The 21304-nt window shown below is 40.0% G+C and overlaps 2 long non-coding RNA genes across 2 annotated transcripts in view; one reads left to right on the top strand and one right to left on the bottom strand.

Annotated features, from left to right (window-relative positions):
* LOC123375424 overlaps nucleotides 1-21304 on the bottom strand; it is a 75973-nt gene that overhangs the window by 2943 nt on the left and 51726 nt on the right. Inside the window, exons 4-5 of the long non-coding RNA XR_006581442.1 lie at nucleotides 17874-18018; nucleotides 1840-1929 (exon numbers count right to left, since the gene is read on the bottom strand). This is a non-coding gene — a long non-coding RNA (uncharacterized LOC123375424). The remainder of the gene's footprint in view (nucleotides 1-1839; nucleotides 1930-17873; nucleotides 18019-21304) is intronic.
* Nucleotides 1-21304, top strand: part of LOC123375425 — a 65228-nt gene that overhangs the window by 35126 nt on the left and 8798 nt on the right. The gene's annotated exons all lie outside the window — the stretch shown is intronic.

Raw genomic sequence — 21304 nt, 5'->3', positions numbered from 1 at the left:
CTCTTTCTCTCACTTTTTTTTTTTTAAACAAACTATCTTGCCTGGCTGATAACCAGCATCTCTATATCCAAGGTTAGGTTCTGTGGCTGGGTTAAATTCTATCTCAAAAACTACAGCTGGCTTTTCATTCTAGTCTTCTAGACTGGAGATAGATGTAAAACCACAGTCTTGCTTTATTTAACTCTATGCTGATGGAAGCAGAGGCTCATGGGAAATCCAGGCACTCATGAGCTGCAGTCCTGATTCCCAAACCTTGAAGTTTATGCAGGGTAATAATGCTTTCCTCTTGTCATCTGGTTTTCATTTAAAAAAAAAAATTCCCAACTGGGCAAATATAGCTTAGCTGGCTGTGCTACAAATGCCAGATTTATTTTAAGTTTTATTTTAAATCTCCAGGCTTATGAGAACATTCAGATTAGTTGTATGCTTTTTTTTATTTAAGGTTAGTAGGTCATAAATAAACCAAAGCACTTTCCTTGCTATGAGCAATAGGGTCATAGTGTACATGAAATATCACTTTTAAAAAAATAGGAACCTAACGTGAATTGACAGAGGTACATGAGGAAGTAGTTCATTGTGTCGCTGTAAAGGCCATAGGGATCTGGGCTGTTGAGGTTGTCTGTTTCAGGAATAGATTAGATATCTTGTCTGATGACCTGCACTTAATTTAAGTGACTGCCTTTGCCAGTCCTTCCAGAGGGCAACTGTGTGAAATAGAGCATCTCATCTTCAGTCTCCAGTCCTTTTTTCCTCCTCTTGATGCCTGACCTAAATTTGAAGATATGGGGGGGTGGGGTGTGTGCGCTGCACAAACAATTACTTTGCTGCTGGGAAAGCTGCATCTCTACCCTTAATTAACGAGAGTCCACATCTTGACTTTTCTTTCTGTTCTCAAAGAAGAATGTTTAACTGCATAATATTGGCTAATAGATTTCACTGTTCACTACCACTCATGTTTATCAGTTTCCCTATATGGGACAGTTATTTAGACTCCTTTCCCTATTTGGAAATAGTGACTGCAGCTCTAATTTGAAACTTTCCCCTGCTCTTTTTTTGTCCCTCCCCTTCCTTTTCCCTCCTCCACCCACCCATCTATTGGGGAATACATGATAGATGCCAAGTAAGTCTGGATCCATGCTGGCTGAACATCCTTTTGAATCTATTTTGCTGCCCTTACAGGCAGTGAGATTGTTAAGAAAAGCACTGGGTTATACAAATAGTCTGGAATTGGGGATTTCTTGCAAGTACATACAGGTTGTAAGAATTGCACTCCTAGTACCTCTCTTTAGGGATACATTTTAAAAAAAAAATTCTATGCAGCTTCTGCACTGATTGAAAGATTATGTTAATGTAGCTTGGTGGTAAATGCTTTGAGTGGTTTACAGCATCTTTAACTTGCACTGACAACATTTAACAGTTAATAGCATCCCCTTGATGTTATTAAATTGTTACTAGAGGGGAAAATTATGTCTTGCATATAAATATTCATTTGTCTAGAAGCAAGGGGCAAAACCACATTGTTCTCCATGTGTCAAACTATCACTTGTGCACAATTATAGGCTACTTCCATAATCTCCCCCAGTCAGCAAGCCTTCAGTTACACACTTGGGGACAGGAGGAAAGGTAGTGCATTTTCAAACTTTTTCAGTTTTGACACTGAAGTGTGAATTCCAGTGGCAGTATCTAAAAATGGTATTAGGATAGATCCTCAGCTAGTATAAATTGGCATAGCTCTATTGGTATCAATCGAGCTAGGCCAGTTCACACCTGAGCATGATTTGCAAGCAGAGTGAGGCATAATTATTGGCTCCTTTTTATTCCCATTTAAAACCAGTTTACCTGTTCTTCTGCTCCATTCTTCATGGTGTTCCTCCATTTAAAAGAAAACCCTCTCAAATGCCACATCTTCATATTGTATTGACACTGGACCTGAAATAAAGTAACACACACAAAGAATCCCATTAAATAGTGATACTATGCGATTTTCTCTTAAATGAATTAAATCCACTTGACCATCGTCAACAGAAGCTTTATTTTATTTCTTGGTTGGCTGTACAACGCAAGTCAATTATTGAAATGAAACTTAGTGTTATGTTAAAAGTAAAAATTTATGGACACTGCAAGAAAGGAAGTACTTCTGTAGCAGAAAGGGGGTAGGAAGGAAGCATTCACTTCTGCAGCACATGGGTAAAAGATGACACAACTTAATACTACTTCACCGTTTATCTGATCTCACAATATTTTTACAAACCTAATTGAAGTGGATAGAAGTTTGAGGTGTGTTAGGAGTGCAGAATCAATTCCTAAATATGGACTCAATGCAGGAGTTACTGGGTGGTGTTTGATGGCTGGTGTACGCAGGAGATCAGATTAGACAGTCATAATGGTCCCATCTGGCCTTAAAGTTTATGAAAACATTTTAATATCCTTATGTAGTACTGGAGCAAAAGGATGTTCTAGGGAATACTTTCATCCACCAGTGAAATGCAGCCATCTCTGAGGAAAAGAATAGCAGCTGTGTAAAATGTCAGAGCAATGCCACTTACCCATCTAACACAGACGGGAAAAATGTTATATTCAATACGAATCATGATAGATTGCTTTGTGTAAATTCTGCCACTTATGGAGCCATTTTTCGTGTGTGTGTGTGTGTGTGTAAAATATGAAAACTAAACTATGCCCCAATTTATTCCTGGTGTAATGCCACTGCCCATGAAATTAAAGAATAAATGTTGGCATATTAGAAAACCTGCTTTGAAATAAAATAGCTATAGAAATCTTCTTAAAACTTTGTGACCTACATGGCAAATTGCTGAATAAATACATAGTTTCCTCAGTCCAGAAGATTTCATTAATGGCTACTGAAGATGGTTTTTGAGTAAACTTGCTGTCCAAAAATTAACTGTGCTGTTAAAATTAAACACATCAGCTAATATTACACGTCTGCAACACAATCTTTCTGAGAAATGGGATGCTGTTTAACCACAATAGTTTAGGACCAGTGCAAGTGTGAGCAGTAGTGATGACCTATTTGTTTAATTCAATATTTGATTACTCTTACAGAAATTATTCAGAGAACTAGAGGCTTTTGGTGAATACTTAACCATGAAATTTTTAGCTTTGGAAACTTGCTAAAATTCTGATAGTGACAAAAATGCAAACTAAGTAATATTAATGTAAGGTTTCCAAAGTGCATTTACTGTATATTGAATATGTCATTATTTATTGGTTCAATTATCTTAAACAGACATCTGTATTATCAGGTCTGATTATGCCATGCTTACATGAATGTGAAAGGATTAAAGGATTGGATTTATAGTCTGTTTTTCATTTGAAACCAAGAATTAATGGACAATTTCAAATACTGCCTGCAGTTTCCCAGCCCTCATGGGCTAGAATTCTCTACTCAGTTTGTTACTGGAACACATTACTATTTATGGAAGATGTACACATTTGTGTTCATAAATCATATACAAACATCTGTTCTTTAGATCGGTCAGAGTAGTATGGCAACTGCTTTTTATATCAATATCCATGAAGCAAAGCTCACCTACTGACTTCACACTTAACCTCTATTTATTCTAGCAAATATTTCAGCAATCTAACTTTCTAGGCAAGGCAAAACATTGGGAATTGGAAACAGTCTGGCATGGAGTTCTGCGTGGCCCAGGCCCAAAACATGTCAAGTGGAAGCTAAATCAAAGATGTGGTGAAAATTAGAAGCAACATGATAGACTCAATCTAAAGCACAAGTAGTTCGGCTAGCAATTCTCTGTACTCACTATCACCTTTTGAAGACCACTTCTTACCATCTTTCCTGTTTTGATTGCCTCAGACAGACATACTTTCCTTATTTGACACCGAGCATAGTCTAGTGGTTTAAAAACCAGAATGATGAGTTTGGAGATCTGTGTTCTCTAGTTCCAACTCTACCACATTATTTGATTTTGCATACAAGTTGCTGAAGCCAATAATTTTAAAGCTGCACTCATAAAATATCTGGTGCACCTGCCCGCTGTGGTTGCACACAAGCAAATATGTGAGGCAGTATTGCCCAATAAATAGGGTACTGGGCTGGGAGTTAGGAGATCAGAGCTCTTTCTATTGCTGGTTCTGCTGTGACCTTGCTCTCTTCAGGGCTCTGTCTCCTTTTCCCTGTCTGTAAAACAGAGGTGGTAATATTAATCTGCTTTTGTAAATCATTTTCAGATCTGTGGATGAAAGGCACTATATAAGTAATTGTTGCTGAAATCCTAAAGTGCATGAGTGCATTCAGTGTCTTAGGTGTTAAGGGTTGTTTTGTTTTTGAGTGCACTCATCTGTAAAATGGGAATATAATTCCCCTCCTGACAGGAATGGTATTGTGAGGCGCTGTTCATAAATGTTTACAAAGCAATCTTAAGGTGCTTGCATGGTAGTTAGTATAATAGTGCAAAGTATGGATAATTTTATATGAACAATAAGGTATTAACTTTAAAGTCTCTGTAGTAATTGATTTTCAGACTGCAACCCCAATCCTGCATCTATCCAGTACCTAGTGCAGGACTGGGGCTTTATATAAAGCTCAACTAGATGTTTGTTTGCTTGGATCAAGAGGGAGCAGAACAATTGCCTGCATTCTCCAGCATGAACAGATTTTAGGAGAGGGTGACTTTCTGGTCTAGGTACTGGATTGGGAGATGTGTATTCAATTCCTGCTTCTAACAGATTTCCTTGTCATCTTGAGCAAGTTACTTAATCTCTGTACCTCGGTTCTCTAGCCATAAAGTGGACATATTACTTGGTTTCTACTGCCCTTGATCTGCCTTGTTTACAAATTCTCTTTACAAAAAAAAAACAGCTCTGCTCTAATGGGTTTTTACAACTCCTAACGTAGTAGAACTCTGAAATCGGTTTTGTCATTTAGGAGCTATTTTAATCCATTTTGCATATTACGCGTGTGTTTTGCTGATAGCAGCACTGAGTGACTATAATGGGTATATTTCAGGTTATTCATAGTGTAAGATCAAAATGAATTGCTAATTAAAGAGAAAAGGACATTTTTAGTGTTTCCTCTAGCGATCCTATTTTAAAGCAAAGATGACGGTTCAGATGTGTATGCATGCTCCCATCACCCTTCAGAGTCTGCTGGAGTAACAATAAGATTTGAACTTGTTCCCCTCTTCTTTCTGATTCACTGTAGCATTGAACCTTTAGAACTACAAAATTCTAATAATCCTAACTCTGCCACTCAGTTACTTTGAACCAAGGTGAGTGTTTTATCTCCACAGTGTCTATTTCCCTGGTCTAAACGATGGATAACGTTTACCTGCCTCACAAAGGTGTAATTGTGATTACAAGTTCAAAGCACTATACAGACATTAAAATACTTTATAAACCCTAAATAGTGTTATTGTGTACAGACATACATATTTTATTTATATGCTGATAACTTGCGAGTTATATCTAGAGTAGGCACAAGGAATTTTATTCTTCTAGGAAACATGACATTGAACATTGTCTAGGGTCTTAAATAAGGCATTCAATACTAAGCATATGTTTAAGATGGAAATGAGTTCAAGGCACAAATGGCACTCCACTCAGAACTGCTACTTTAAAGTCTTCTTCAGGGCAATAAATCACCGATAACCTTATAGTTTTGGCAGTGAATATACTATAGTGCTTTAACACCCCTTATTTTATTTATTTTTTTAAACCCCTGTGTACTGACCAAGTTTTAGGCATAATTATTACATTCTTTCTCACATAATACCCTATGTAGCTTCAACTGGTTGTAGCATTCTACTTCACTTTCTGTCCTAAAATATCACTGTTACTATTAATTAGCTGCTATAACCAATCTTCAACATCAGAGGCTGAGCATTTCAATGGTGGATGAACTGATCCTATGTGTATATGGGGTGAAATTCTAATCTTGAGATGTGGCCATGTAAGGGAGATGGAGTGGCACTGGCTAAGCCTTTACTATTGGACTGCCCACCAGCACCAACAGAACTAGTTAGGTGGAACTGAGGTTGAAAGGGGTTGGTATGAATGCTCAGTTCACCTTACTGCTGCTCTGAAAATGAGTTAGTGACTGTGCCAACCTCTGGATGCACACTAGACATCTGAAGACTGTCACACCCACAGCTGACACATCATGCCCCTCCCCCCCCCCACACACACTTGGGATTGTGAAGTGCTGTGGGTTGCAGTACAAAGGCTCCTGTCTTGAATGTTAGTAGGACTCCTCTAATGCAATTGTATGGCATACTGGTTTGGGGATACAGAGAAACTCCGTAGGCTGTCTTCACCTCAATCACCACTCTAATGCTCATCACAAGGGAGGATTTGGCCTAGAGTTAAGATTTATAGCAGTCTTTAAAGATGGAAAGTTGTTATTCTCAAGTACAAACAGCATTCTGAGCATTAAAAATATTGACATCTTGACTTGCTAGTATGTCCGTTGCTCTCAGACGTAATGACTATAGATGGCTTACTGATGACTAAGAAGATGTGAACTGAACAGTTCAGCTGACCAGCAATAACTATTGAGAAGCTTAATATGTGTAGCCCACTTTCAACTCTTGTACCTTAATTGGCTGCTGATGTTTAGGCAACTGGAGAGTAACCCATTCCCTATACACCAAGTATTAAGATGCTCAGCCTTCCTAAGAACGTGCACTGGGTTCTCCTAAGAGCTTTCTCAACAACCCCATTTCTAGAACAATGTCAAAAATGACCTTGGGAAAGGTGTGGTGGTCCTACAATCCCAGGAAAGGCGAGCTTTCTTCTGTTAGACCCTAATAGAACAAACTCCTGTGTCTCTAGAATTTGGGAGGGTGGTAGAATTTCCATGAATCATTGGCTGTGCACTGAGACCAGTAGTAACTGGAGCAGGCCATTAAGTACCATTTGACAATCACAAATAATCCTTTAGTGTATTTTTAGGCAGGTGTTTATTTCTACAGACCCATAGCCTTAAAAGCCCACCTATCCTGCAGGGAGGGAGGGACTCTGTAGAACTCTGCAGGGCAGGCAATTTCTCTTGGAACAGAAACAATTTTAATGCTACAGGAGTGTATATTTATCAAATCAGTAGCTGTATTTTCCAATGCACCATGAGATTTACCAAGAAATCAAGGTTCTTAATCTGGCTCCTTTTGTATATAGGTGAAACCCAGCCCTGCTCCCATTGTATTTCTGCACAAGGAGTAGTTCGTATTTCCTGATTTGAAGCATGTGGGGAGAGAGTTAGCACCACCAATGCCACCATACACTCCACAAGCACTGCAGTGGAAAGAACTCATGTTGTGCCATTTTCAAAATTATAGTGCTTGCTGCTCCAGTGCCTCCAGAGGTTTTCTGCTGGCAGATCATTTCCAGCCACTGCTGCTGAAGTCCCTGTCTGCCACCCTCAAATATGGCAATAGTTTCTAGATCTACAGTTTAATCCTAAGCAAGGAGTACATCACACAGTCTAGTATGGAGGCTAGCACAGCACAGAATAGTTGCTACTAATGTGAGATTGCCCACTTGGGAGGAAAATGTTGCGATATTGCCCTAGACTTGCTCACAGGAGACAAAACAAGATGAGATTTTTTTCAGTAGAGGTTCTCTCAGTAGATCTGTTTTTCAAGTATCACTTCTCAGACTTTTACCACCACTTCTGGAATGCAGATACTATATGTGACGACTCCAATCTATTCCATAAGGTGTCTTAACAGAGACTCATGGACCATCACCTTTCCCCACTAGCAGTCATGCGAACCGCCTCATGAATTGCGTAACATCTGTGGGTATTTACAGAAATTATTTACACATGGACAAGAATTTGGGGTGGACGGGTTAATGACCTAAAGCTAATCTCCTCCTAAATAAGCTGCCAAATTTTCAAAAGTTCTGAGCATCCAGCTACACTCATTCAAAACAAACATGCTAATTATGGGCTCAGTTCTGCTGAGCTTGACATAAATTGTGTGCTCAACAGCTGAGAGGAACAGACCTAAAATGTATGTGTTTAATATAGCCAGGGCCACTCTACATTGGCACTTGCTCCAGTAGCTTCAACCATCTGAAATGGACCAGCAACCTGTTCGTACAGTGGCTTATTGCTAGTCTCCTTTTACCCCTTTAAACTATGTTTTTATGTGCATGAGCAAGTATATATTGTGCAATGTATCTGTGACTAAAGAAAATTAGTTACCTATAGAAGGGTAAAATAGTAGATCAAAGGCTACAAACACCTTCTCAACTTTTATGCAAGATAGTAATTTTTATAATCTAAGGCTTTGTCTTCTCTGCCTACTTAGTGTCCTGCTTCCTGTCACCAATGAGTGTGGCTGCCCTTTGTGGAGCACTTTATGATCCAATAAGCACTGTCGCTGCTTGCTTTCTATGGACAAAACTAAACAGGACCCCTAATTTGTTTGTTTTCCAATAGGAAAATGTGAGTTGGAAGTGATTGTTGAAGTACAACCTGTGCTGAGTGAGATAACAACTGGGGAGTTGGGAAGAGGTATGAGGTGTGGTGGGTTGTTGTTGTTGGGTTTTTTTTTTGTCAGGTCTCCTTTTCTTTATCCTTCAGCTCCTCGCTCCTCCCAGCACCTCTAGTTCTTTCCTTTTTGCTTTCTTCTTTCCCACTTGCCTAAAATCCTGAGACTGAATTTGGGTCCTTAGAGCAGCTCACAATCTTTGTCCTTGTCCTTGTCCTTTTATATCTTAGCTTAAATGCTGCCCAGCTGCTTCTCCAGCCCAGCAGCAGTGCTGCTTTAGCTTGCAAGCCAGCCACTGCAGCGGTAGCTTAAATCCTGACTAACATCCCATTTAGGGAACTTGACTGGGAGCTGGTTTAAGGACCCAAATTCCATTTCTCAGAGGATTGGCAAAGGAGGTGTGAGAGAGCATGGTGGAGACATAAGCTTGATTTTCATTATTTGTATCCTAATAGTGCAGAGAGGCCCAAACAGAGATCAGGGGCCTATTGTGCCAGGCACTGTACAAACACCTAGTGAGGGACTGCCTCTGCCCCTAAATAGACAAGACAGGGTAGAAAGGTAAAGCAAAGGAACAAAGAAGTGAAGTAACACTTTGCAGACAAAATCTGTAATTTAAAAAGAACCCCCTGAGGCTATTAGGTCAAATGGATAGAACAGAAGTGGTGAAAGATTGTTAAATCGTGTGTGTGTGAGTAAAACATACATATAAGCTTTTAACCACTCAATGGAGGGAGAGAATTCTTCTCTTCCTCTTGGTAACTTACGGATCAGATGGTACACAGCTGTGACCTATAGAAGGACCAATCAGCTAATCAAAATATGCCTGGACACCTGGGCCTATATTTTACAAATTCAGCAATGAGTTTGGGTGCCTAACTTGTGACTCTTTGAAGGGGCCTGGTTTTCAGAGAATGGGAGTTCAGTCCTCTCCAAAAATCAGACCCTTTAAAGGTGTCTCCGGTTGGGCACCCAAACTTGCTAGTCACTGTTAGATGAGACTTTGTCTTCAGTATCCACAACCATTGTCTAATATGTTTCTAGATGATTTTTGTCTGGCTTTTGCGTAAAACCCTCTTTGGAGTAAGAACTTTCCTTGATTGTCTGCATCTCTTGTATACCTCCCTATCTTCATGGCTAGTAATGAGTGGGGATTCTGTACTCCACAGATTTAGCATTTTGTATAGGTAAACAAGTGAAACTGATACTTTTTGTATCTTATTCAAAGATTTAGGTGAAATTCACCTCTGTGCAGCGGGCCAGTACAAGGTCCATGTACACCACTTAAGTCCTGTGCAAACCCTTCGTTGAAGGCTTAGTGTAGAGGCGTTATCCTGACTCTGCATACTGGGTGACTTTCATTCTTGGTTAATGTGATCCAGGTGCTAAAAAGCCCTGAGTGAAAAGTGTTAAGTTAAAAGCACAAGTCAGCTAGGTACATAGATATTACATGGTTAAATCTGTAATAGTTCCCACAGCAGATTTGCTTTGTTTAAAGAGTTCCATAACCCTGCTGATTTATGGCATCTTTTCCAGGAGTACACTACTTGCAGAGAACTCAATCTAAACATTTTCTGTCACGCTGGAAGATTATTACACTTGAGTAACTAATTAGCCACAAGCAGTTAACCACTGCTGTTTAGGACAAAAGACATGACCAAGAAAGCTTTTATTTCTGTTGTGGAAAATGACCTTAGGGGCTTGGGAGGGGCCAGAAAGGAGACATAACTTTCCTGCTTTCTTTTAATACAACTCAAATACGTTTTTGTTTTTAATTAAAGCTGATAACTAATAGGCAGTGTACTTAAAGCTTAGAGCACTAGACTGTGTCTCTGAAGACTCAAATTCTATTACTGGCTCTGCTTTAGAGCTGCTGGACAGATCATGCTCCCTGACTGTACCTCAGTTTCCTCTTTGATAAAGTGGGGTTAACAGTTATCTGTTTAACAAAACACTTGGAGATCTATGGCTGAAAAGTGCTTGTTTAATGGTATTACTGTATGTTGGGAAAGATGTGTTCTGTGGAAACTGTGGCAGGGAATGGGGAAAACATTTCCAAACCTAGGCCAGATGATTTCTGAGACTTTTCTTAATAGACCTGTAAATTTATTTCTTAATATACCTGATTTAAGGTGAGATTCTGGCCTCACTGAAATCAGTGGGTGACTTGCCACATACTGCAATGAGACCAGGATTTCACCCTAACATTTTTAGGCAATCTCAGGAAAAATATCAAGTGTAAAACAAACTCTGAAATAAAGACATCATGCAGCAGCGTTGTCACTTCCTACTCCTATCCACTTGGCTTGCAGCAGAGTTATCACTTCTCCATTATCCTATGTTCCCAGTGGCAGTGTCTCCTCCCTTCCCCCCTCACAAATATTTGGATAGAGAAAAGGAGTATATTTCATTGCTGTGAATTTACAGGAGAGAACAGATGTCCTGGTACCCTATGCTTTTAACTTTTTTGCTCATTTGGCAAGGTTAGGAAATGTAATTAATGCATGTAAAATGTTTGAGAACCTTTGGTACCATGGAAGTGCCAAATATTATGTATTGTTCAGTAAATGTATTGGTGGGAGTCATAGCTTCATTGCTGCTTAGCAAAACAAGAGAAGAGGGGCAAGAGGAGTTCAAGCAGATACTGTCTCATTCAGCACCTGTCACTTTTCTTCCTCTTTCCTCTCATCTCCTCTTTTACCCTTCCTGCAACTGCTCTGCTACCTTCAAAATATGTTGAAGCCTCACAGGTCTGTGCTGCCCACTTGTAGCAGAGCTGTTTAGAACAACTAGGGGTGGGGGATGAGACTGGGGCCTGATCATGCAGCTGATGGACAAGATTGGGGACATTGAATCTTGACAGCATCAGATTGAGTCCTTCCTGGTTTTATCAGATTATCTGCACAGTGTATGTGGATATGGTCTCAGTTCTGGCTGTATACTACTACCTGTTTCACTGGTAGGTGGAATTACAATAAAGAGTAACATCCTGAGGAAATTTTTGTGAGGGCAGGTTTGATATACATGTCAGCAGATATAATTTCACGAAAAAGAAACATGGTCCCAATATGGCAGAGCTGTCTCAGAGAGGACCTTCCTGTAGCAAATTGGCACTGCAGTGTCATCTGTCCATTCAAACCAGCCTTCTCTTAGCATCTGTCTTAGAGAAATGGAGTAAACTACTTCAAACTGGGCGCACTGCCATTATAACAGATGACATAAATGTAGGCATCCAAGAGACTCTGTTAGGCAGCACTGAAATTGGGAATATCTAAAATATGGGAGCTGGTCAGAAAAAGGGGGGTGGGGGGGAGGATTCAGTGAAAGCTCTTGTTACCCTTGGAAATTTTGTACTGTTGAAATTTTAAGATGGGCACCATTTGCAAAATTCAAATGCCGATCCAGATACAATTTTTGAACTCCCTTTGTTTGGAGTGTTCAAATTCGTGCCTATCTCTAGCCATAAGATGTGGAATGTTCAGCTGTCCATAAAATGCTGACTGACAGCCAACTGAGCATGAATTCTCTCTGTTTTGAAGACGTGCTCGATGGCCCTTTGTTGATTTGCATGCTCAGAAGAGGTGGATATGTCACCTGGGGAAAAAAAACCTTTACTGTCTAGGGAACAGTGAATATGAAACTATCGTTTTTCTTTTAAAGGAACACCTCACTCTCCCACCCACTCCCGGAATATCTCCCTATGTGATTTAAGAATAATTGTTGTTCTTCCCCTCCCTACAAACTGCTACTAAAATATGAAATCATGAAATACAAGGGTTGATTTGGGGTTAGGAATGTTGCACAATGCCCCTGAGTGAGACACCTTCAACAATGCAGATCAAACCCAGGGAACCTCCTGATGTAGCAGCATGAGTCTCTCTGGCCTGAGCCAAAAGACCCAGCCCTCTTAGGCAAAGCTGTGGCGGGTGAGGTGTATAAGAACACTCCAACTTCCCTGTTAAGATAATTAACTTTCCTGAATATGATTCAATATTATGTTACTTGTGCCCAGTGGTATCTGAACATTGTGACTCTCTCTTAGAGGATAAAGGGAAGACATGAATGTCCATTGACCAAATGAATGAGGTGAACATTCAAATGGGTATTCTGTGGTTTTGAGAAGCTGTAGTAAGAGTTGAGCTGTGCTCTGTACATCCTATTAATGAGGGCAAAAGGTGTAGGGAAAGCACTTCTGATATTTAGCTGACTATTGTAGAGTAACAGACATTTGTAAAACATGAGTGAAAGGGGTGTGAATCAAAGATAAAGTATTGTAGTTTGCTGTAACTGTCACCGGGCGCATACCTCCAGTTTTTTCCAGTAAGAACATCAGATCAAATGTTTGAGCAATGGCTTCCATTTTTGCATCTGCAAATTGTATGTCTGTAATCATTATTTTATAAAAAGCATTGAATTTTTCAAATTGCTATAAAGCACAAATGAGCTCCTATTATGCCAGCCTTTTAAAATATGTCTTATAGATTCCATCTCCACTTTCAGCAGCAGCAACAATAACAAAACTATTGTGGTGGTCTCTTTTGACAAGTCTAAAAGACCCCAAGCTTAGGTTTGGAATTCTCTGAATCTAAAACTTGTTTTAAGTGAAATGTAGTAAATGAACCTGTTCTTAGTGTCTACTTTTTGTCTCTGGACTGTCGCTGGAATCTTAAGGGTTGTGAACAAATACAAATAATGAAAAGCAGTGATTACCTGTTTAGTTTTGTCAGTTGATTTTTAAAAAAAATCCCCCATAGCAAAGTCAGATGAGAGCTATACTTCTAAACAAATTTTATCTCATAAAATTAACAAAAACAACTCTGTTCAATATATTTAGATTTGTCATATACTTAGTTATAAACTTTTAAAGAAAATGACATGAAATTGCTGTTATGTAATATCTTCCCTGGTAATCTGCATTAATTAGGCGGGAGTTAGTTGCCTTAAAACAGGATCAGGAGGGGATATTGCTTTTTTTTCCCTACAATAAATTACATGTAGTGTCCTATGGATTCTGCCATTGATGAATTTGGTGGCAAATTCCACCCTTATTATAGGGTTGTCGTCTTCTTTTTTTTTTTTTAAGGCTTTTCTTTTGTTGTTATCTTTGAACCAATGTCTTTCTGAGTTTGCAAACAATCTGAAACAAGGGGTCTGAAAAACATTAAAGTGAACAGCCTTATTCCTCTCAAATGACTGTTTACTCTGGAACCTAAAGATGTAAATTTTAAAATGTCAGCATTAACTGTTTTACTGCTGATCTTTCAGCCTAAACATCCAGGTACCAAAAGCCCCACCAAAGTACTCAGCTATCGCAAGGTAAAACTTCCATCCCTCCTTTTCTCCCCAGCTTTACTGATGCAATTATCCTTCTGGAATACTGAAAACTTAAAATATGGAACAGCAGAACATAATGGCAAAATAAGTAATGCAAGGGGCTAATGCGCAGATTTATCATTTCCATATTTAATTACAAGCCTTCATTTTAAAAAATTAAATCAAGTTGACATGCTAGAATGTCACAGAATCCAGGGACCTTGCCAAAGATTTGATGCCCAGCACGCTAGGGAGGACAAGGCCTTGACTGGAATGCATTTTCTTTTATTGTCATTCAATTTTATAGATTATTTAAAAGTAATTCAGAATTGGGGGAAAAAAACAATTTCAAAATTAGTTTTATGGAAACCTGAGCAGGCTACATTAGCTAGGTTTAAAATTTGTTCCACAGATTTACTTCTGCCAAGACCTTTTGTGTCAAACTTTGTGATCTGCTGAGGGTCTGGCCCAATGATTCCATAGAAGAGGTAGAATTTTGAGTAGGGAATATACTTCAGTATCCTTTCTTACCATTTTTCAGTCTTAGCCTCTGATTGAAAATACAAGTTTCAATCCCATCAGCAAACTAGTGTCCTAAAATGGAGGAGGAGAAAGATGATGATCAGGGCCTGATTCTCAGGTAGTGTAAATTGACGTCAATGGAGCTATGGTGACTTCACACCAACTGAGAACTGGCCCTGAATTTTTCTAGCTATTTCAGACCCATTATATGACATCTCACAATAAGCAGGATAGTATTTCAGTGGACTACCTCTGTGGACAGGAGATCTTATTCAGCCCCCTCCCCTTAATCTTCTTATTAAATTAGTTATGATGTAAATAATATTCTGGCAAGCAGGACAACAGCAGTCATCTTAACAGTCTGGTTATGACTTTTTTTTTCCTGCTGTTTTTCCATATGGTTTCTTTATCTGTGTGTTGAAGTGACAGCTCTCAGGTGACGTGGACAAGAACCAAGCCAAGTAATTGGCCCTAAGGGGTTTGTATTGTCTCCAGCTGGGCAGTCCTCCAGGGAGAGGTTCAGCAAGGAAACCAGAGTCACAAAGTCTGCCTCTGTAAGAAAGAGTGTTAGCTGCAGTTGATAACTTGACGGGTCCATTGTATGCAGCTGCTTGTTTCTAGGTGTGTGATTATAGTGGCTGAAAATGTAAGCCTCTGTTGAGCATTCAAGTATCTTTTTGCTCAGCATAACCTACTTAAGTATTCTAAGTCCGTCTCACTTCAGTCTAAGGAATAAAGATCAGTAAATAGAACTGGTATATAAGGAATGGTAGACTCTTTATTTCTACTAGCAAATAGTTAAATAAGTTTGTGAGGTAATGCTTTTTACTTTTTATCTAGTAAAACAATGTAAAACCAACTCTCTGACCAATTTTAAGATTCACAGATTAGGTTCAGTGTTAAAGGTGAGTAACCCTCAATCTTAGAGGCAGAGTTTGTACTTGTTCCAGGTGTAAAATGAGTGTCTAATCAGAAAACAAGTTATAAAAATATGTAAAATATACACTGTTGATCTTATTTAACTGGCTTTGAAAACTCTGGTTTGATATAACACAACAAGAATGAACATTATTGGACACAATGGGAGAAGTGGGGTGACATTGGATATCCTACTTTTTGTGTGGTACACTTTTTTCACTACATATCAGATGAGGGGCAGCTGATAAGCTATTATATGACATGATTTTCACCTGACTAAAACTGTCCAGATGCTACCAAATGTGGCTGCTAGAACTCCTGCATCTGATTGGGTCCTTCTTACCCCCATCACACTCCCAATACTAAGCCATGGACTTTCTCTCCCAGGGGCAGGGGCGGCTCTAGTAATTTCACCGCCCCAAGCAGGGTGGTGCGCCGCGGGGTGTGCTCTGGCGGTCGCCGGTCCTGCGGCTCCGGTGGACCTCCTGCAGACGTGCCTGCGGAGGGTCTGCTGGTCCCGCGGCTCTGGTGGAGCAGCCGCAGGCACATCTGGTGGAGCCGCAGGACCAGCAGACCCTCCGCAGGCACGTCTGCGGCAGGTCCACCGGAGCCCCGGACCAGCGGACCGTCCGCAGGCATGCCTGTGGGAGGTCCATCGGAGCCGCCTGCCGCCCTCCCGGCGGCAGGCTGCCCCAAGTGCACGCTTGGCGTGCTGGGGTCTAGAGCCAGCCCTGCCCAGGGGGGAACCTTAGAGAAGCACCGAGGGATGACAACAGTGTTCTCAAATGGACAGAAGTCTGGTGACAAACTCCAGGAATATTTTGGACTGTAACAAGGAGCCAAGAAGGCCAAATGTTAACTCTAGGTGCTATCCCACTTGAAAATGTTGCAGACATATATTGGCTCTCTATATCCCAGAAATAAATATTCCATTGTTTTTTGTTTTGCTTTGTGTTTCTTTGTGATGAATACCCACTTGCATCCTGAATCAATTTAGCTTTGGCTGTCGTTCCTTATAGAATTCTAATCCCCATTATTTTGGTTTTGTTATATCTGGTTTAAAGAACCAACCAAACAAAACAAAACAAAAATCCAGCCTGTTCTGGATTGGGCAGACAATTGACAGCATCTGTAAGACACCAAGACACAAAAAGAGAACCGCCTCTATGGATTTGGCTAGATCACTGAAGATGATTACAAATGCATCCTTCTGATTCTCATCTCAGATACAGGTTCCCAGAGTCACAAAACATGAGACATTTGATACCATTGTCTCTGCATATGACAAGGCAGTAAAATCTGTTAAAATTTGCAGCTTTCAAAAGCAGGTCTTCAAAAGAGTTTTATGTGAGATAAGCATGATGATATACAGATTGTTAATTCATGGCTGCTCTGTAGGGAACCTCTGCAGTGAATTGTCTGATTTAAAGTAATTATTGGAATTAACACAGAAATTATCTCTAGTGTCTGTTTAAAATATTTTCATCTTCATTGACATAGATTTCATGTGCTAAAATTATGCGATGTTCTGGAAGCACAGCTGCAGTACACTTGCTCTAACTTTGTCCTCCCTCTCCAGTTCCCTGCACATTCTGGTTGATAGTGAACAAATAAGCAGCCCACAGAGCTGACATACTGCTTTTTGCCTTTCACTGTCGCCTTGACTCCCATCAGGGAGCTCTGAAACCCGCACTTTGCTATTGACTGTGCAAGGAAGTTATTAATATTTGTTCTTCAGGATGTTTATAAAATTAAGGGATTGCAAGTTTAGGACACTTCCTTCTATATATAAGTGCAGGGAGAAGCCATCCAGGAGCCTTTAATGTGGGTTTATGGTTTCTTTGATCCAGTAAAGTGATGCAAGGCAAATGATTGCACCTGTAAATTTGAGCATATTGATCTGAACTAAAGGGATGTTCTAGAGAATCATGCAACCCCGTCCAAAAAAGTCCACAGTAAACATTTGGGACTTGTATCCTTCCTTGAATGCCAGCAAACATGACCTTCACCAGACCAATGGAGGGAAGCAAATTGTAATTATATGGCCTCCAGCTCCTAAGTAGTCAAATCTAGGGATTTTTTTATCAGAAGCTTCTCAGCTAGCACAATAGCTATGATGGTTAATAAGGAAAGAGATGTTCCAGAAGGTAGCTACGGTCACACCAGCTTTGGGGTAGGATTTTCAGAAGTGCCCAGTGTTGGCCTAAGTAGCTTTTCCCAAAGTCAGCGGGAGTTTTACTGCTGACTTCAGAGAGAGCACACTAAGGTCAGAGCTGGGCATTCTTGAAAATCCACCCTTATAGACCAAAATCAGCATTTACACTAAGTGCACCTGGCCGTAACTCAGTGCAGATTCAGATTTCACTCTTCGGGGGCAGGTACTATTCATTTTATATTTGAAAATGCTTAGCATGTCATGTGCTATTGGAAACTGGCTTATAGCAGGGATAAATCTGACCCATTATAATCAGTTTTAGTGTGTGTATGTCACTAGACTGCTCATGTAAAGTACACAGCAACCTTCAGTTCCTTTCATATGTCCAAACTGATGGGCAACACTCCGTTTGGATTATGGAGAACTACGATTTGGGTGGGGTGGGGTGGGGTGGGGATAAACGAAGCTAAATCCTGCTGGTCCTTACTCACCTGAGTAATCTCTCTTGTATTCAGTGGAGTAGTCCATGTGAGGTCTTGGAGGATCAGGCCCCGAAAGAACAATTCTCTGGCTTTAAAACAGCTGAATTTTAGAGAAAGCAGTTCCTGCGTTTATATCTGATGTTAGGTCCTTCCTCTGCAAAGAAACCATCAGATGAAGTGATTTAAAATGCAGGCTTGGAAGGGTAGGGATGCAAGTTCTGGTCCCAGTTCTGCCACTGACTTGGTGTGACCCTGGGTTCATGTTACTTAACTTCTCCTTTAGTTTTGCCATGTATATTTGAGGAAGGAGTTTGGGGGTGGGGGGAGCCTTAGGGTATTTCCCAACCACAAAGCAATGTTGAAGCTGAATTAATTAGTCCAGTTAGAATGTGCTATAGAAGTATGAAGTATTTAATGGGTATTTGCTATTGCAAATAACTTGACAGATGCAAAGACCATTATATGCCTCCCAGAAAATATTGTGCTTCCCTCTATTTGAAACCTATTACTGTATCTAAGATGCAAAGATCCTAAATACCAAAAGGGAAAAAAATACTTGATCTAGCTTAATTTAATTAAAATAAATGTTGTGCTTTGTTTTATCTGGCTCCCTAACTGCCTCTCACAGTTTAAATAATCATAAAAGATCTTTAGTCTGATCCTGCATTTTGTTTATATCAATGGATTTTTTTGGATATCAAGGAGTCTTGCCTGTGCAGTGAATGAAGTATTAGGGCCCTTTGTTAGAAACTTTAGTGAGCTCTAAAGATAGCTGTCTTTTATAGCTATTCTCTGGCAGAGAGAGAGAGTGTGTGATTGATGAGGACAAGTACAGTATATGAAAGAATAGTTAAAACACAGACACACTGACATTATAATGCAGTGTTTCATCAGATGATGTGGTGTTTTGACTACTTGGCTGCTGCAGGTCTATAATTTAAATGGCATTAAATGGGACAAAATAGCTATAGCATGGAGGCAAGAGACAAGGGAAATGTTTGGGTCTGTACTTACAATGCAGATAAAATTGCCCCTTTGAACTCGTGGAGCCAAATGTTGTTGTCCAAAGACACTACTCTTTCATACAGAATAGAGGTGTGTGGTGTTTTCTTTTCCCCTACTATAGACTTTTTCTGATTAGGGTACTTGGCTTGTGTCATTGCAAGGCTTCACGGCAAAGGCAAGCAGGTTATATTTAGCTATCCCATGCCTAGTTTTGACATTCAGTACAGAATTCACTGTTGTGAACTATGTCATGACTGTGTGTTCTACTTTCATTAAAGTAGCACACAAAGCTAACTTTTACAAGAAGCCATTGATGTTCAGCTGTAACAGAGTTGCACATAACCCTATGACTGCATTCCTGATGCATCTCATTTGGTCCCACCAAGCTGTTGTAATACACTCTCTCTGGCTTTCAGAGGTTTCTATTTTTTTTTAATTCCGTGCTATTAAAATTATAACTAGGGCATGTTTTGCTCAGTGGATTTAAGCTAGGTAGCTGCTCATACTCCTTGCCCTCATGGAAGCCAGACATTTAATGCACCTTAGTGTAATGTATGCTGTAATTGCCAAATTAGTGATTCTTTCCAGGAACAGGCCTGATCATAGAACACCTCATGAAGTGTGTGTATAGTAGGTTGCAAACTGTTTTTTCAAATACATATTTCAAAAGGGAAAATAAATATTGTGTAAATTAAGCTTGTTTAAAGTATTCCAGATTTCTAGTGGGGGGATTTTTGATGATAGATGCTCTATTTTTTTTGGACTGTGTAAACCCAAACAAAAGAATACAGCCTTTGTAAGTTGCAGTTACTCATACCACTTTTCCTATACATTGGCTCATTGTATATAACTTGATTGCCATACCAGGTAAATATTTTCTGCCACTACTTGCCTCCCTCCCCATGGTTAAGTTTATGCACTCTTACCAAAATATTCATGCCGTGCATGACTTAAGTCCTACTTTTGTTCTGTGGACAAACCAAAAGTAAACTGTTGTGAAATAAAGCAGCTTCTCCAAAACCACTCATCTAGTAAACTGGAGAAAGCCCCAAACCTTGAGTAGTCAGTGTGTGTGCATGCGCCTCCTCCCCTCATTGCATAAACCAGATCTAAAACTCAATTGCTATTTCTATGTTGAATGATGCAAATATTGGTAGACAAACAGAAGTCAAGGGACACTTTTATATAAGTGAAGAAAGTCCTGTGCTTTCAGCTAGTAGCCAGAAATTGTGGCCTAACCTATTGCTGCTTCTGTTTGTTTGGGATCAAATCCTGCCCTCCTTGAAAATATTTGGAGGTGACTTTGAGGAAAAACATATGGTGTTCTTTTTCCCCCCCTTCTCCATCCTCCTGGATGTAAGCTTACTCCTGTAGGTTTTACAATGGGCATGAGATCAAATCCTATAGTAGGAATAGAATAACTCTGGAATCTAAATATTGAAAAGGATACCCCAAAGAGGAGGCAGAGAAGTTGTTAGCATCAGCAGTGATAAGACTATTATTAACATATACCAACTAAAAGATCATATTAAATAGTGAGGCAGAACATTGTGATGGGTTCCCTCTTCCTTTATCTGGGCTGCAGGTGGATTTAACTTCTGAGAGGCTGTGAGGACTGGAAAGTGAACAAGGTGTTTGGTGCTACTTATTGCTAGCTCTAGGGGAATAGGCATGCTGAGTAAGCACTCTGGCAAGGCTAAAGGATTCATGGCTTTCAAACTGATGTCACATCTCCTTTTTTATACCCTCAGTACAATGCTGTAACAATCAAATCAATTGGGGAAAGTAAGCAGTGTCTGAAGGAGGTGAAAGAATCACTGGGAATCTTTCAAGTACACAGCTTGACAAATTAACCACAGAAGCTAGTCTAGTGATGTTAGAAAATTGTGTTTTTTTCTATAAGATCTAATTTTGATATTCTTTTATGCTGAGTAGTACATTTCAATACAACCATTCCAGGAGTCATTGAGGAGCAAGGCCAGAAGTGGAGGTTGGACCTCCCAAACTCTCCAAGCTCCTCATCAGAAGCAAGCTCTCCACAGACCAGGACACACCAACACAAAGTGGCACCAGACCCTTCCAGAACTACAGATCCAAAACCTGACACATCTCCATGGCTACAATGATCAACACCCCCTATAAAGTATCAGAGGGGTAGCCGTGTTAGTCTGGATCTGTAAAAGCAGCAAAGAGTCTTGAGGCACCTTATAGACTAACAGACGTTTGGGAGCATGAGCTTTCGTGGGTGAATATGCATGCATCCACGAAAGCTCATGCTCCCAAACATCTGTTAGTCTATAAGGTGCCACAAGACTCTTTGCTACCCCCCTATAAAGCACCTTTCAAGATCCATGGGTCCTACACATGCCTATCACAATATGTGCTGTACCTCATCCAGTGCATTAAATACCCCAAAAACTACAGTGTGCGTGAAA

Source organism: Mauremys mutica, chromosome 8 (genome assembly GCF_020497125.1).
Source record: "Mauremys mutica isolate MM-2020 ecotype Southern chromosome 8, ASM2049712v1, whole genome shotgun sequence".
Taxonomy (NCBI): Eukaryota; Metazoa; Chordata; order Testudines; family Geoemydidae; genus Mauremys; species Mauremys mutica.
Note: the sequence above shows the minus strand (reverse complement) of the source record. Positions and strands in the feature narration are given on the sequence as shown.